At 40.1% G+C, this 16757-nt stretch overlaps 1 protein-coding gene across 4 annotated transcripts in view; it reads right to left on the bottom strand.

Moving 5' to 3' along the window:
• Positions 1–16757, bottom strand: part of LOC307009107 (uncharacterized protein) — an 82366-nt gene that overhangs the window by 45638 nt on the left and 19971 nt on the right. For 2 of the 4 annotated variants that reach the window (XM_079632559.1, XM_079632564.1), the window contains exons 1-2: positions 11392–11422; positions 11099–11301 (exon numbers count right to left, since the gene is read on the bottom strand). The exons of the other annotated variants lie outside the window; for them this stretch is intronic. The gene's annotated coding sequence lies outside the window, so the exon portion shown is untranslated. Of the gene's footprint in view, positions 1–11098; positions 11302–11391; positions 11423–16757 lie in introns of those variants that run through there. 4 annotated transcript variants of the gene reach the window in all.

Genomic DNA, 16757 nt, shown 5'->3' with positions numbered 1-16757 from the left:
TAATGAGCATGTGGTCAGAAAAGGCAACAGAGTGAGTTTTACAAACAGAGGGGATGACACCAGAACAACAGACTAAATCCAATGTGTGCCCCCCACAATGAGTTGGAGAGTCAATATATAAACGCAGACAGAGGCTTTCCAGGCAAGATGAAAAGTCTCTGGAGAGCGGAGAACTGATATTATCCATATGAATATTAAAGTCACCCAGAATTATTAAATTATGGGATAGGGTTGACAGATGAGTGAAAAGCTGGGAGAAATCATTCAAAAAATCTTTGTTATATTTTGGGGGACGGTAAACAGTGACCACAACTGTGGGAGAGGGTCCGGGCAACAATGAGGCAGAATACTCAAAGGATAAAAATAGAGGTGAAGCAGGAATCGGCAAAACTTTCAAGGTCTCGCGATGCAACAGTGCGAGACCTCCGCCACGTCCAGAAGCACGGGGCTGGCAATTGTAAACAAACCCCGGAGGCGCAGACTCGTTGAGAGGAATAAAATCGTTAGTCAGCTGCCAGGTCTCAGTCAAACATAAAAAAATCAAGATTAAAATCCATAATAACATCTCTGACTAGCGGACCCTTGTTGTTAAGAGAGCGAATGTTCAGGAGACCAAAGTTGACGGTGGCAAAGCTACTTTTACAAGCAGAGTTAGCCACTTTAGGCAGGCTAGCCAGACTACTATGATTAGCTCCCCGGCAAGCGTTACGAGAGTGGCGGCGTGTGGTAAACCAAGTTGGTATGAAAGAACCAGAGTTCTTATAAAAGCGCTTACCGCGCGATCCACGGTGGATGTATCTCCGGTTTGGCTGGTAGATGATGTCCGACGGAATGGAGCAACCAGGTGGAGGCTGGAGGACATCGACATGGCGTCGGAGCTTCAGAAGCTCAGCGACAGAGTACTGGAACAGAGCATCGACTTGCAGGTGGGCAGGAGACACCAGAAACCAGCCAAGCACGAAGCAGAAAATTGACCGGAGAAACCACGTCATCATGTAGCAGCTACAGGAAAGTGAGAGAGGCTGGGGAACCGGAGCGAAGATCCTCAGGTAAGCAACAGCGGTGGAGATGGTAGGATCACAGTCGGGATCACAGAAGAGCGATAATCCAGCAGTTACTGGTCATAAGCAGTAACCAATGTTGTAAAGGCGATGTAATGTTTTCAATTTGATCAGATTGAAACACTATGTGGCTGAAAAATTTGCTGGTGTTGTCAAAGTTTATGCAAAAGTTCTACCGGTGAGTAGCGGCGACAGTCACGCACGCGTTCACTCTCCGTCCATCATCCGTCCGTGATGGGCCTACATAGGCCTACATACATTGTTTTCTTCTAAAATGGTACCTCTAATTTTCCAATATCCCATTGGTGGAAGTGCACAGTCACATTTGGCCCTCTGATAGTGACGATAAAATATTTGTGGCCCTCACTATCATCAAAGTTGCCCATCCCTGATCTAGAGACATGAAACTTAGTGCACCTGATTCCGCTCATCAAGCTGATCAAAATCAATATAGTAAAATCATACTCTGCCCATTACAGTAGTGGCCATTTTGAAAAGTACAGTGTTTAGTTTTTTCGCTACTCCTCCAAAATTGGTCCTGTGCTCAAATGATCTTCGGACTGAGCCGCATAGAAATGACTGAACAGAATTTTGTTATACTGGGGAAAAAAATGATGTCGCCGCAAACAAAGTTAACGAGGTCCACCCAAAATTGGCTAAGTGGCTGTATCTCGGCCAAAGTTTGATCAATCGAAACGAAAATTGGTGCACTTCATCGGAAGCATGACCTGAGGTTCCATGCCAAAGTTGGGAACAGCGCCACCTACGAGTCATGAGATATGAAAAATTGCTATTTTGGCCAATAACCTTTGAACAGTTTGTCAGAAAATCATAAATGTGATGTCTATGGATTCTTTGCATCATGCCGAATTATCCAAGATCGGATGAACCACGTGTCCGCCATTTTGAATTCTGTCATAATTTGCCATAACTTTTAAACTAGTTGACATATCTTACAAAATTTAGTATGGATGATCGACACAATGCCCTGAAGGTAGGGCTGGGCGATAAAACGATAACGATAATTATCGCGATATAATTTATCTCGATAAAACGATATCAAGAGTTCGATAATGTTCGATAATGTTTTTGCGCCAAAAGCGGAACGAATCTCATTTGAACCGCGCGCGCCACACGGACCGTTTATCCGCTCGGCTCAAAGTCCAAACGGCAGCGCAGCGCGAGTTCACTCGAGCAGACGCGTTTACTCTGATCCGCCTCGGTCACTAGATCCAGTGAGAAGCGCTTGAATTCAGCGAGGAACACAAATGTCTCAGTGATTTAAACCAGTTTAAAGGCAGATGAGACCGCGCTGACGAACAGGAGAAACACTGTGCGCAACGATACAGTCAGAAGGCTTTTCCGTCTACACATTCCCATCATTTACCACGGATTTACTGTAACGTTAGCCTAGTAATATTAACTGCATCATGAAATGTGGGATATATATATATTGAATTGTATAATATTATTAATGTAGACAATGTATTAAAGGACTAATGGAATATAATTACAGTTTTTAATAATGTATTTAGGCTACTGGTTTTCATAAATACCATAGAAACCATAAAGTTACATTTTATCTGTGGTTATCATGATGATCTAAATGCATGATGCTGGATGACCAATGGTTAATTTTAATAAAACTAAAGAATATTACATTTTACCAAATAAAAATAATGTTGTTACTTTTTTTTAACAGATGTTACTGTTTTTGTTAATGAACATAAATTGTATAAAGTAAATCTGCATCCTAACTCAAGCTAATACTACTGAAATAAAGATATTTATTTTGTTAAGGAAAAATGACAAATGTTTGAATGTTCTACCATGGATTTGTGAAATGTTCACCTGTTTGGCAAGTGTTTGTCATGATATGTTCTGACAATAAAGAGTAGTTTAAAAACACGCTCTGGTTTCTACAGCTTTCACTTAGGAGTACAAATCTGTCTTTAAACTTGAAATAAATAAAGATTTGACATTTATCGATAATTATCGATATCGACTGATATAAAAAAAATATAGTGATATTTTTTTTTGGCCATATCGCCCAGCCCTACCTGAAGGTACATTAGAAGACTGAACACAGCGCCACCTAGTGTTCCAGAGATATTAGCTCTTTTGCAAAAACGCTTATAACTTTTGAAAACATTGTTAAAATTTTTATTTCTTTACGTCATTATGTTTCTTGGCTTATGCTGATTCCGTTGGTATCTCATTTGTCATTTTCCAATAATGTGACTATCCGCCATATTGGAACAAATGAAAAACAGTTTTTTCGTTACTCCTTCAAATCTTGCTAAATTTTGTCCAAAATTTGACCAGATGTTCTTTGGACTGAGCCGCACAGAAATGACTGAACGGATTTTTGATATTCACTACCGTTCCAGAGATATTCATCTTCGAAGTTGACCTTTTCTGTGTTTGTTGCCTTATGCTAATTAGCTTAGCATAATAATTGGTTAGCATGCTAACCAGATGCCATTCTTTCTAATGTGGCTCTTCAGCTATAAGAATAACCATAAGCTACATTAGCATAGCATGCTAATCTGGCTAACATGTTATGGAACTTTTTTGTGAACTCAGGTTGGCGAACACGCATGAGTGATTAGCTCAACGTGTTACACCACGGATCCCAATGCTTAGCGTTGTGGGTTCGCCACTCAGTGTGACACGTGCCCAGACTGCATGAGGTACTGTGGCAGGAAAAGATGCAGAAGTTGCATCTGTTCCAGGCATTGTGTCCAAGAATAATCTCACCTGAAGCTGTCACATACAACATGCAGTGTTTTTACATACAAATTCATTGTTCTTCTTCTTCCAGAATGTTAGTCAATGGCAGCCCTATGATCCACAAGTAAGAAAATTATGAAATTTGGCACACTTATATTGATGGTAATAGAGAAGTAATCTGACCAATTTTGGATGATTTAATCTAATCTTTTTTAATACAATATGCTTTGCATTCACTTCAAAATTCTTAATTTTGACTTGATTCTCTCTTGAAACTATTGGATTTCAGCAGCTGTAAAAACATACGTCTGCCAAGTGGCGCAATGAGATAAGTGACAGACTCTTGACCCATAGACAGTGGGTTCGAGTCTGGCATGGTACAATTTTGATGTACATTCAATTTCTGATGTTTTGCTCTTCTGGCTCCGCATTGCACTACAGCGGCTTTTGCTTGCTGTGCCTTGCAGGGCTTGGCCCCGTATTGCTGTTTGCAGCTATATTTATTTATGTTGCTGTTAAAATGCCCTTTGTAGTATCTTTTTTTTATACAAACATGTTCTGGCCTATGTTCAATATCAAGGCCAATCTAACCTCAATCATTTTAACCTTAATCAGTTCCGATCTAACACAATCAGTTTACATACTTCAGGGTATCTGCACATTTTTTAAAATCAAATTTAAGGCTTTTTAATACCTTTTTAAGACCTGAAGAAATCAAAATTAATACCGTACATTAGGAGTTTGCAATATTAACAAAAATATATCTCGATATTTTCAAAGTTTTGTTGATGATAATTAGATGATATTTTACTGATTTTGTACTGGTACCATGGCTGGTTTAGGCCTGTTGTTGACAGCAGACTCACAAAGATATTCATATTTAACATATTCTATCTATGCAGTGGTCAGTTCACAGTAGTGACTGAAATAAAAAAATGTATTAAGGGGCAATATTTGCCACCTTAAATTGATTTCCAGGGGCATTTTCACCTAAATATGGAAATTATTTCTAAACGTATTTAGAGGTATGCATCACCTTTTATGTCAAATTCGAACATTCAAATTAAATTCTATTAGAATAAGACCGTACCACTGTAAAATTAAATAATTAAATAAAAAAACATCCTTGCAGTGCAGAGGTGACACAGAAGCGGCATCCAAACTGGCATTACTATATTTACACTTAATTTGCAATTGCATAAATAAAGCTATTCAATATTTAAGTATGAAATTATTTATAATTTTTACATTTTAATTAAAGGGTACTTTAAATATGCAACTAAACCCGCCAGTAGGTGGCAGTAAGTCACTGTCTTAAGCGAGTTGTTGGACTTTTATTCAACCGATTTGTTCAAACGGCCGATTCATTCATTGAATCAAATGATTCGTTCAAAACGCGGATTTCAGTTTTTAAAAAAAGAATCGCTGTCTGTTGGACTACAGTTTCATTATGAAATTCTCGTCGGCGAAATAAAGGGGGAAACAAACAATATTGACAATATAAAAAGTAACACACAATGTTAACTTTATTGTTAATTTAACTGTTGTATAAAATAAATAGCACATTTGCAAATGTGCACAGGAAAACGGCACTCTTGCTCGTGATATTCTAATATAACAACATAATATGATATAAATATAATAAGACAAAAACTAATTTGGGGACATAGCCTACCTATAACGGCACTGACACATCACGCAGTGAAAGCAAGCATGAGAGACAAACGCGATGTCAGCTCGAACTCGCGGTGCCTCGTACGTAGTTAAAACAATGATTACAATATCATCATAGTTCATAGACAATCCTAAGCACAAAGAATGAACTTACTATTGATCTGACATTTACTCGATCTCTTATCCTCTCCTCTCGCGTGCAGGAGACAGACGCAGGCTAATACGCTGCCGTAAATGACGCGAATTGTCACGTGAACAAGCAAATCCACAAAGATAGAATAATAAAAATAATACGTACGCTAATTAGATAGTTTTCATTTGGAAAGCATTTAGATACGTCGTCAAAGTGTCATCTAAAATTTAAGACCTTTCATAGGTAAAAATAAGACTTTTCATAAGTAAAAATAAGACTTTAAGACTTTTTAAGGCCTTACATTTTAAATATCGAATTTAAGACCTTTTAATACTTTTTAAGGATCCGCGGGGACCCTGATACTTTGTCTGCTTCATGTTTAACAAACGTTTGCCAAAGAAAACAAAAAAAAACTAGCAGCATTTAGCGGTGTTCAAGCTTTTAAGGTAGTCAAGGCAGTTAAGCATCAAAAGACATTAAGTTTTATGTAGCAAGCATTTAACCACTGACATCATAGATGGAATAGACCATGTTTTAGCATGATTTACCATGAAATACCACATTTTAGTGTGATTTTTCATGATTTACCATGTTCCAGTATGATTTACCATAGTTTACCATGATTGATCTTAGTTTACCTTGATTTACCATGATATACCACATTCTAGAATGATTTACCAGGATTCTAGCATGATTTACCCTATTTACTATGATTTTCCATGTTTCTAGCTTTAATAACCATGATTTACCACGTTGCTAGCAATTATGTGAAGCATCAGAACAAATGAAGTGATCAACTGACAAAATATGATTGTGTTATAATAGTAATTGTTATATAAGGGATCTAATATATAAGGGATATATTAGTGTCTAAATATATGAATGCAAAAGCACATGTGAAAAGACTATTAATAAGTCGAATGTCCAGCAGAGGGCAGTAGAAGACCACTTATTGGCTCACTTTCATTTTACAAGTCTTGATGTTTACCAGTATTTTGCACTAAAGAAAACCAGTTTTTCCATGTTAACTCCATTATGCATGCTTACACACATATTACACGTCCATCAAAATAACAAAGATATAGCTTTAAGCATTTGTTTGTTAGCTGAAAGCTGATATAAACATTACAAATATAATCCTGCTGCTCTCTCTAGTGGACAACAGTGGTACAGCCTCCATCTTATAGTTGAAGTGAATGAATGAATGAATGGAAATTTGGTTTTTCACTTATATTTCGGGAACGAGAAGGCGAAAAAATCTGAAACTCGGAGCTTAGATAGTGCTCGAGGTGCCCTGTGTAATGAGACCATCCTGGTGTTGGTGGGTGATTGGGGCCGGGAGTTATTCCCGTTCAAATGCAATTCTTTTTTGGCTTATATCTCGGGAATCCCCAGGCCAAATCACACCAAAATTGAATCGAATCTAGATGAGGACGAGCCCTTTCCAACAAGCTATTCCACAAGGATCGGGGTGGTCTGGTTCGGGAGTTACAGTCGATCAAAGGTCGGAGGTCTCGCGAATTTGACATTCGCGGGGGGGCGTTCCCGAGCTCCGCGAAATAGATTTTGATTAAGAGCCTGAAGAGGACCTTACCATCAAAATTTGAGCGCGCAACGACTTTTCGTTTTCGAGATATGAGTGAATTTGTACTGGGGGGGCGTGGCCACTGTTATAGTTTCGCTTTCAGGCTTCCCATTTCTCAGTGTGACACAATAGTAATACAACAATAGATGAATTTTGATAAAATGTGATTGTAAATGTTAAAATACTGATTTTATAAAGTCTAAATATGAAATATATAACAATATTAGGGAGTAGTATGATGAAATGACAGCAGGGGGGCAGTAGAAGACCACTTATTGGTTTAATATGCTGTTGTTCATATCATTTTCATCTTTTTTAACTGTTATAGAGGCAAATTTCGTCCGATCTCCATGAAACTTTGCATGCTTCCTCACCATGTTAGGACACTTATGCTCGGCAATTTTTGTGAAGTTCTGAGTTTTCTTTTAGGATTTATAGGCTTTTGAGTGCTTTCTGACACACCCATTTTCTAAATGACCCACTTATAGCCAACCAAATGCAAAAATTCTACTTTTTTTCGATAATTATTGATCTAGAGAGTCCAGAGAATTGTCCTAGACTGGTTTGGTTCTGATTGGGCGAAAAACCAGGGACTAGTTCGCAAAAGTAGGTTTTTAACATATTCGTGAATATTTAATAAACGGTTTGATTGACAGCAGTGGTTCTTGAGGCAAATATGTTCAGCATGAGGAGATCTATCAAATGATATACATATTGTGACGATATTTGTGACACCACGTGATTACAGAGCCTTAAAACTCGTTAGCGCCAACTAGTGTCCGATTTCTTTCAAAACTCTTACAGACCTCTAGGGCCATGAGTTGAACATGCCCACTGAGTTTCATTCTGATTGGCCTCCGTTAACCTGGTCTAATAGGTGATTCAACTACATTGGTCAATGGCGGCCATGTTTTTTGAGATACGCCAATATCCTTTTACATATACATGGGGCCTTGGGCCAAGACACTGCATACCAAATTTCAGGTCAATCGGACAAACGGTCAGGTGTTTATATGTTTTTTTTTGTATTATAGCGCCACCATGTGGCCAATCGACGCGTTTTTTTTATCGTAACCTCAAATTGACCTCCTACACATGTTTACCAAGTTTGGTGAAGCTATCTCATTTACTTCTCGAGTTATAGGCATTTTAGTAAAATAGGCTCCTCCCACAACGTTAATTTTGCGCCCCTTAGCGACCGTGAATCGAAATTTCAACTTTTTTTCGATCATTATTGATCTTAAGATTCCAGAGAACATTTCTGCACTGGTTTGGTTCCGATCGGGCAAAAAACCAGGGACTAGTTAGCAAAAGTAGATTTTTGACAAAATTCAAAATGGCGGAAAATCTATCATGGCGGAAATTAAATCGGAGATATACGTTTTGTTCTCCAGGTGTCCAGCTTTCCAATGATATAAGACACTTGAGTCTAGGCCACACGGTCTAGGAGTTATGACCAGTTTCGCGCAATTGGTCGCTATAGCGCCACCTATGGGTCAATCGGGTTCATAATTTGATAACCTCTCCTCGATTTTTGTACTACCATCTGGCAAAGTTTCAAGTCTCTAGCTCTTACGGTTTTGGCTGCACGATGCGTTTTACAGGAGAATAATAATAATAATAATAATAAAAATCGGTACAATTACAATAGGTTTTCAGCACTTCGTGCTTGAACACCTAATGAACAGACAGGAATGGCTTGAGCCTTTATTTGTTGATTGGTGACCTGAGTCTTTGGATAATCCTGTTCTTTATTGGGCTTTGGCCTGTACAAACCAATTGTTCATTTTTATCTCAAGTACAAGTTTGTGTTTTTAATTGTTAAGTGTTTTTGATTATTATTAAAGTTATTTATGTGTGCGTGTCCTTGTGATGTTTGTATGTCTGTCAGTTGCACGTTTAACTAAATGTTTGCAAATGGTAGTAAATGTTTGTCTCTCGTCTTGACTCGTGTTCTCGCTCGTAGATCTGTACCTTGTTGTGGTGAGCGAGCTTTAAACCAAACAGATTACTTGTTTACTTGTGTTTCCATGCATTGCCTTTTAAATTAAACACATTCTGGGTGAAAAATAAAAGTTGTAAAAGTATTTCAAGTATTTTGGAGTCTCTGTATGCTTGGGTTTCAGAAGGGATGGGATAGTGTAAAAAACAACAACGCAAATAGAAGTCCTTGTTTCTTCTCCGCCACTACCAGAGGTGTGAATACAGCCCACTGTGTGCTGGCTGTACCCCCTGGGTGGTCACAACAATGAGTTCTGTGAACGGCTCTGATGTCTTCCAGACAAAGTGAGAGTGCACTGATACATTACACCGTTTCTTAATTCAGCCCAAAAATGCAGACTGATCTCATGAAATGGCGCATGTATGACACGTCAATTCGTATTCCATTCGGCATGCTATCAAGACGCATAATCGCTTTTTGGCGTGTTTTTCAATCACATCTGGGGATATGGTTCGTTTCGGCGTAGACATACACGCGGAATCACATCCGGGGATGGTTCAGCACATTTGCTGGGGATGGCATTTTTGTAAATAACACTTCAGGACATTGACCACCAGATCGCACCATCCGTTTTGATCGATCCCAGGGTTGAGCAATATGTATTTGGGGGGATTCCCAAGCAAATTCCCCTCCAAGTGCCTAAGCTATCGTCAGCCGTCCAATAGTTGAGCAATGCTGAGCAGCGATCAGCCAATGGTTGCAATGCTGAGCAGAGCTCAGCGCTCAACAGACCAATCATTGAGCGAGGATCGGAAAAACGCCATCTAGTTGTGTGAGCGGTTTTATAAAAAAAACTGCCGTACAACAGTGTGGAGTTGAAATTCGATGTGTAAATATGCTTTAAAAGAGTAAAAATGTCAACCGCGAATTGCATGCTAAAAACAAAGTGATGAATGGGCTGTTTTTGGTTACTACTTTAAAAATGTATTTAAGCTCTTTTTTTAAAAATGAGTTTTACTCATGTTTTACTGTACCAGATGAAACATGGAGATGCCTAGACATCGGTGCAGGGTGTGCGACAAGACTTTCACTGAAAAGTCCAACCTGACAAGGCATCTGAAGATCCATGCCGTCGCCAGGGAGACCTTTGACTGATGTCTGGAGGAAGAGCTTGACCACCATATCATCGCTGGTCAGCCATCCAGTACCCCAACATTGTTTTGTACCGGCAAGGAGAGGCCAGGCTGCAGTGTACAGAGGCAGCAAACTCTGTGGCAGAGGCCCCCAGCACCGTTGTTGACCCTACATGGCTGGATCCCAAGACAGCAGAGGAGGCTGCCAAGAGGTCCGGGGGTGAGCTGTGGAAAGGTCAGCTGGTCATCGTGTTCGGGAAGTACGCCGGTCAGACCTTCAGGTTGCTTATAGAAAACGATGTTGGCTGGCTGGTGTGGTTGCTGTTCCAGTACTGCCAGCAGGGCAGCCTTCAACCTCCTGTCACCTTGACTCTGATATAAACTCAGTTACCTTTTAGACCGGAGTAATTGATGTTAAGCAGTAACCAGTATTAGTAAAAGTATTATTTTATGAGATTATTCTATGGTTGTGTTTTATTTTCTGCAGAAAGCGCAATCGAATAAAGACCGGGCTCCTCAGACCGTCCCCGACCTCTCTCAGCAGGACCCCAACTACGCCAACGATGCAGAGTTGTTGGCTGCTGCAGGTATAGTAGTATTATGCTGAAATGAACTTGAAATGACTTTGTAGTATGCTGTGGAGCTGCTCGGACTTCTGTTTGTGCCACGTGAAATTGTATCGATCAATGCAATACATTTTGTGGTGTTCTCATCTTCAGAGAGTGTCCTGGACAGGTCAGAGGCGTCGGTCAGCACACAGCTGACCACCTGGGGAGACCTTGCCAACTCTGTGTGGCAGGACGACAGGACCCTCGTCCCTCCTGCTATTGAACTCACCGACAGCAGTTGTTGTCCGCGTACACCACCTTTGGATCAGGAGCGTTGGCACGGCGAAAGCGGGCGACCAGACCTCTGGCCATGCGTGCGTAGCACCCCTCGGACTTCACCACCACTGTGGTCAAGAACTGACCCCACTCATTCAGCACGCTGGTGACGTACTGCATGGTGCCCTGGCCGTCGCCGTAGATCTCCTTGAGAATCTATAAAAACAAAGCAGAACATTCATTGCGTGGTGTTTATCAACAGTCAGTCTGTTCCATATGATCACAAGTACTTTATGCTGTACATACCTTCCTCGTGCCGTCAATGCACAAGATTTCCCCAATCGTACTGAGGATTTGGTCCCTGTACACGGGCATCTTCTCCATCTCCAGGATCAGGTGCGCACGCCTCAGGACCCGAGCAGACGGAAGGGGAGACGGGGCGATGGGAGGGGTGTAAGTGCCGGCTGCTCTGACAAACGACAGGATGCCTCGCTGAGACGAAGACGATCCAGCCGCCGACGTGTGGGCATCGTACAGGAGAGTCTGGTACAGGTCCCGACGCTTCACGTACCACTCGTCGTGGCCCTGCTGCAGCAGCCTCAGCACCTTGCTCATTGAGACAGCTTTTTGTGAAGAAAAAAAAAAGAAAAAAAAAACTTTCAAACCCAATACTGCGTCTGTTTCTTTCACCTTGACTCACATAACTTTCAATAATAAATAATTTGATAACTCAAATGTACAAAAAGAAATGTAATCAGATATTGGATTTGACTCAAAACACCATGATTCAGAATTCAGGGCTCCAGACTACGACCAATTGGTCGCATTATGAGACCATTTTTCCTGCCGGTGCGACTAAATATTTATATAGGTCGCACTGGCGCGACCACAACGTTGCCGAGGAGTGAATGCAAACAAAATAAAAGCAGAACGAAAATGTGCTACTCGTTTATGCTTCACATAAATGAGTAGCATAAAACGTATCTCATAGGATACGTTTCAAATAACGTGCTAGCAAACTAAGTGCTCCAGTTTAACGGTAGCCTATTCATTCAGTGCGCGCAGCTCAAACAGAAATGCACGACTAATAATAACGATGAATAATTTGGGTCTGACATATTACATAACATGAGAACACTATTGTATTGAATCGTTGTGAATGCATTGGGTTTAGTTGCCGTTTTCAGTGCGTTGTTCAGGGAGAGCACGTCCACAGTCACACACTCTGCATCTGAGGCGGCGCTGGGCACACGTTGTATTAGTAGTAGTCATTATATTTGATTATTAAATAATTAATTTAATTAAATGATCAATCACATCAAAACATTTTACAATCCTACTAGCCCTTTATTTAGATTAAAAACCACTCTCATTCATTTGGTGAGGAACATCGCGTTTTGAGCAGGATTTGCAGACCCTGTCGTGCTGTTGGCCGCTGCAGCAGACGCATATGCAGTATTAAGGCTAACGATTAATCGATTAATTGATCGTTAATTTAAACGACGATCGATCATTGGAATTTGTGAAAACTGACATCCCTACCGTTAACTGAAGATTATAATATTGAATTGGCATTAAATAAAAATAAAATTAACGAGTGTCTGTGACCCGTTAAAAATTTAAAAAAATTTTCACGGGTTTATTTTAACGAGCAAACAGCAGCATGCAGAACAGATCAACAACAAAACCTGCATTCACATCAAATGATCACGAACCTGCAGCATTTCTGACAGTGACAAAAGAGAAAAAACAGAAGGAAATAATATATATAAAAAACTAAAATAGGCCTACACTAAATATATTTTTTAAACTTAAATAATTAACAAATTAAGATGACAAGAAGAAAACACTGAATCAGGTTGAAGCTTTGAAAAAGCTTTTTTGAAAAAGCAGACTAAGTTTTTTCGTCAAATAAAAATAGCAGGCCTAGCTCAATCCACAGCCTCTAGTTCTTATTTTAAAAAAAGTAACATGTCTACATGACGCAGGGATTAAAGCAAAAAAAAAAATCTTCCATGGCCAAACCCCGTTCCACAGCCTGTCACGCATCCAGTGTGAAGTTTTTTTCTTCTTGTAATTAGGAGTATAGTGAGTACATGGCATGGATTACCTTCACAAATGAAATACTCAAAGAACATTTGCATTTAAAGAAAGGCCATTTTGAACTGCGTTTCTATTATTTACACATCTTTGTGATGTAGTAGTCATACAAATAATAAAATATTTGCATAAATTTAACAAGTTTTTATTTCTCAAATAATAAAAGCCAACAGAGCCTTTGCTGCAAAGTTAGCTAAATATCACAAACTATATTTTAACCTAGCCATTATGAATAAATAATAGGGGTGTAACGGTACGCACCTCGGTTTTAAACTCACGGTTCGGTTCATTTTCGGTACAGTAAGGGAAAGAAATGCAAAACATTAAACTGCTGGTTGTTTACTATAAACTTTTTTTTAACAATTTGTTTACACTTTTTTAAACACACTTTTTAATAAAATATAACGTTAGGCTAATAAATAAAAAATATATAAAATAAAAAAGAATAAGAAAATATAGCTGCAAGCAGCGATTACGGGCCCAAGCCGATGGCACCGCCACCCTGGTGCCTTTAGTTACACTAAAGGCACCGGGCTGGCGCTGCCACCGGCTTGGGCCCTCCATCGCTGCTTGCAGCTATATTTATTTTTATATATATATATATATATATATATATATATATATATATATATATATATATATAAAGCCGCCACCCCGTTGCCTTTCGGGTTCCTGTGCACGACGGGCAATAACGTAACCCTGCTTTGACTGTCGAGAAGAAGTCTGCTTTAGAGCTTGTATCAGTGTGAGTCTTTCTGCTCCCCTCCAAACACAGACAGAAAAGGGGGGGGGGGGCTGTCTGCGTGTGACATGTTGACTCACAATAGTCACATCCATGTGATAGCCCTCTTCCAACAAACACACTGCTGAAGTTTCATCAAGATCAATAAATGTATGAAGACGTTATAACATATTGTGTTTTTCTTTTCTCGCCATAACTTCGTTTCCTCGCCACGGCCAAACCGTTCGAGATATCAAAAATCCGTCCGCAATTTAGCGTCCTCAATGTCTTGACTTCATGCTGACCGAGTTTGGTGAAGATCAAATTAAATTTCTTGGAGGAGTATATAAAATTCCAGGGGCGTGCGTTTTCATACAACCCATAATAGCCGACTTCCTGTTGGGCTGGCGTAAAACTTAGAGCACGAAAGTTGTTCGGCCCGATGAGATCTATATGTGTACCGAGTTTCATACTAATTCATGCAATATTCAGTTTGATATATGGACCAAGTTTTCGGACCCCGTTAAAGGGGGCGCTGTTGAGCCCCCCTGCCACGCCCGGGTACCAGCTTCAGCCCGGCCCTATTGGCCGCAGGTTCTGACCTGTGTGCAAAGTTTCAAGAGTTTTCGAGCACGTTAAGGGCCCCAAAAGTGCCCGAGAAGTCCCACACAGCAGAGAAAGGGTTAAAATAAAGCCCCCCCTCCTCTCTCACACACACAGACACTGAGAGAGACTGGCAAAATTCCCATCAAATCACATTCAAACCAAAATATCTGACTTCCTGTTGGTCGGAGCTAATGACTGTAAATTAGAAAGTTGTCCGGCTCGGGGAGATAAATATAAATACCGATTTTTGTTACTGTAGGTAAAACTAATACCCCATTTTTGACTAAAGGTGGCGCTACTGAGCACCTTACCACGCCCGTTTCTGAAACTTTGCACAAGTGTACTAGGCAATAAATGTAAAGTGTCTGTCGAGTTTCATGCAATTTCAAGCATGCTAAGACTCTCAAAAACTTTAAAAAAGAATATTAAAGTTTGCTGCGTTGCCATGGCAACAGTATTTAAGATATCAATAATCCTTTCACAGGTCTACATCTGCCGTGTGTTTACATTATACACATAAAGTTTGAAGCAAATCGGGTAAAAATAAGAGGGTGATTTTAAAGCATTTTGAAAGTGACACACTTCCTGCTGCCAGTTGGTGGCGCTATAACTTTGACTCACAATAGTCACATCCATGTGATCGGCCTCTTACAGCGAACACACTGCTGAAGTTTCATCCAGATCAATTAATGTATGAGGATGTTATAACACACTTCCTGTTTCCAATATTCGCCATAAATTCGTTTCCTCGCCACGGCCAAACCGTTCGAGATATCAAAAATCCCCTGGCAATTTTTCATCCTCCATGTCTTGACTTCATGCACACCGAGTTTCGTGGTGATTGGTTGAATTTTCTAGGAGGAGTATTTTAAATTCCATTGCATGTGTTTTTTAAACTACGCCAAATAGCCGACTTCCTGTTGGGCTGGGGTAAAAAGTCAGAGCACGAAGGATATATGAACCGATGAGATCTATAAGTGTACCGAGTTTCATATTATTACACGCAAGCGTGTTTGATTTATGGACCAAGTTTTTGGACCGCGTTCCAGGGGGCGCTGTCGAGCCCCCCTGCCACGCCCGGGTACCAGCTTCAGTCCGGCTCTAATGGCCGCGGGTTCTGACATTTGTGCAAAGTTTCAAGAGTTTTTGAGCACGTTAAGAGACCCAAAAGTGCCCGAATAGTCGTAAGAAAAATAATAATAATAATAATAATAATAATAATAATCCGAAGGAAAACAATAGGGCCTTCGCCTTTTCAAGGCTTGGGCCCTAATAAAATACTGCTGCAAAGTTCTCCACTAAATAAAATACTCTCAAACCAATATTGGCCGTGACGCTAGCTAGCGAGAGGCTGGGCTAAAGCGAGCGTGCCGTGTATGTGGTGATCTTTATTTATGCGATATTTATGTCCGAGCCCGACCCGAGAGTTAAAATCCATTTTTTTTTCCTCATACTAATGACACATGTACGTTTGTTTGTGTGGAAAGCCCGTTCGGAAAGCCTGTCCACAGATGAGCGCATCAGCGCTCTTAACACAGGCGCGCTTGCACGTGTTTCGTTGTCACAGCAACATAAACAAATTTCCGCACACAGGAAGACAGATGTTATGGTAATATTTTACATGTATTTGAATCACAAAAACGATTAATCAGATTTAATCAGTGCAACGCGGAGACCTTCCGACACTTAATATGTTCGTGTGGAAACTCGGAATTGACGTATGTTCCACACACAAAACTAGCCTAATTTACGTAAAAGATTGCATTCTGTGCACATGTGCACCGTACCGAAACGGTCCGGTACGAATACATGTACCATTACACCCCTAATAAATAATATGTTATTTTTTATATAAAAAGTGAACCGCATGAGCAGGGCCGTACACAAAGTTTTATAAATAAAGAGGTCCTTGCTAAAAGGGATCTTACTAGGGGGGTTCGGGGGCATGTTGCAAGTTGCGCAAACACAGACAAGCGGAGTGATACAAACAGTGAAGACTCCCAGTGGTTACTGGTGAAATATAACATATTCGAGGGCCATACAAATATTAATATTTATACAATACTATTATTATGGAATTATATTTAATAGGTGCTTGTGTTGTTAAATTGAGCTTATATAACATGTATATGTATAGGAATACATTATAATAATGTTAATCTCATGGGCACATTATGCAACACCTGCTCTTCCTCTCTCATTTCTATTCTGTCTTCTCGCAGTGTCCTAATCTTTACCTAGGGCT

The sequence above is a fragment of the Phoxinus phoxinus genome, assembly GCF_949152265.1.
Source record: "Phoxinus phoxinus genome assembly, chromosome: 13".
NCBI classification, from domain to species: domain Eukaryota; kingdom Metazoa; phylum Chordata; class Actinopteri; order Cypriniformes; family Leuciscidae; genus Phoxinus; species Phoxinus phoxinus.
The sequence above is the reverse complement of the archived record's forward strand: the minus strand, read 5'-3'. Positions and strand labels throughout refer to the sequence as shown.